The 1,298-nt window shown below is 48.6% G+C and overlaps 1 pseudogene; it reads right to left on the bottom strand.

The window, feature by feature from the left end:
- Nucleotides 1-563: 563 nt before the first annotated feature.
- LOC130885625 (leydig cell tumor 10 kDa protein-like) lies at nucleotides 564-1,298 on the bottom strand (annotated as a pseudogene).

Genomic DNA, 1,298 nt, shown 5'->3' with positions numbered 1-1,298 from the left:
ATTGCAGGGCACTTCAGGCATGAAACCATACCCTCCTCTCCTCTGACCACTTGCCAGTGGCTGACAGAACTCCATTAAGAAGTCTTAAAAGTGATGATAGATGAGTTCAGCAGGGTTAGTACTGAACTCTCTACATGTTAATACTGCCTGAAAACCTGACTGGAAAAAAATTGCTAACTTGAAGGGGGAATTCCAATTTCAGTTCTAAACCCTCTGTTTTTTTTGTTTGTTTGTTTTGTTTTGTTTGTTTTGTTTTTCGAGACAGGGTTTCTCTGTGGTTTTGGAGCCTGTCCTGGAATTAGCTCTTGTAGACCAGGATGGTCTCGAACTCACAGAGATCCACCTGCCTCTGCCTCCCAAGTGCTGGGATTAAAGGCGTGCGCCACCACTGCCCAGCTAGATTCTGGTTTTTAAAATAAATTTATATGCTACACGTTCCAAAGTACCTAGACTATATGTGAAATAAATTCACACTCATCTTCAGATATCAGAAGAATCTTTTTTTTTTCTTTTCTTTTTTCTCTGTGAGCACAGCTTTATTGGGTAACACTGGAGCACCCCTAAGTGGCTCTGGATCACTAGTGTGTCAGGATGAGGTGGCACCTCACTGAAGATACGGAACCTTTCTTTATGTACAGGACAGTGACAACATTAGGTGACTGGAGTGACCTGGGGAAGAGACAATTTCAGCTGCCAGCTACAGGTATAGATGTCATCGCTCGTTCTGGGGTCTGTGGCTGTCAAGGGCACTGCATGGGCGGGAGAAGTTTCTTGTGGAGACCAGTGAGGCTCACCTAGTCTCCAAATGGCCTCTCAATTGAACTGTTTGAGAGCTGGCGGGACAACAGAGCCAGGTTCATTACAACATGTCACCCACAGGAAGTCGAGTGCCTCTTCAGTACCAGGAAGCTTCCAGCTTTATCATCACCTGACCATTGCTGTCCCAGGTGGAACAGGGTCCTCTTCAGGTCCGGCCAGCCTGTGGGGTCACGTGCAAAGTCCTAGTGCCTTTAGGATGGTGTCTTGTTGGAGGTGGTGGCCCCTGTCTTCTTCGATGCACTCTTCAGCAGTGTAAGCTTCTTAGGCAGGCTGGAGTTGGCCTTCATCACCACATCATGCTCAATCTTCTTCCGGATCCCCACTTCCAAGTTCTTCTTCAGCTTTTGCTGCTGCACGACGCGCGCCTTCTTGGGAGAGATGACTCGACCGCTTTTCCTCGGGGCCCTCGGCTCCGCTCCGCAGCTGCCGCCTTGCTTTTAGGTTTCTGCGCCTGAAACTTGCGCTGTCCCTGCGCCATG

The sequence above is a fragment of the Chionomys nivalis genome, chromosome 1 (assembly GCF_950005125.1).
Source record: "Chionomys nivalis chromosome 1, mChiNiv1.1, whole genome shotgun sequence".
In the NCBI taxonomy this organism is placed as follows: Eukaryota; Metazoa; Chordata; class Mammalia; order Rodentia; family Cricetidae; genus Chionomys; species Chionomys nivalis.
This window is presented reverse-complemented; position numbering and strand designations above follow the sequence as displayed.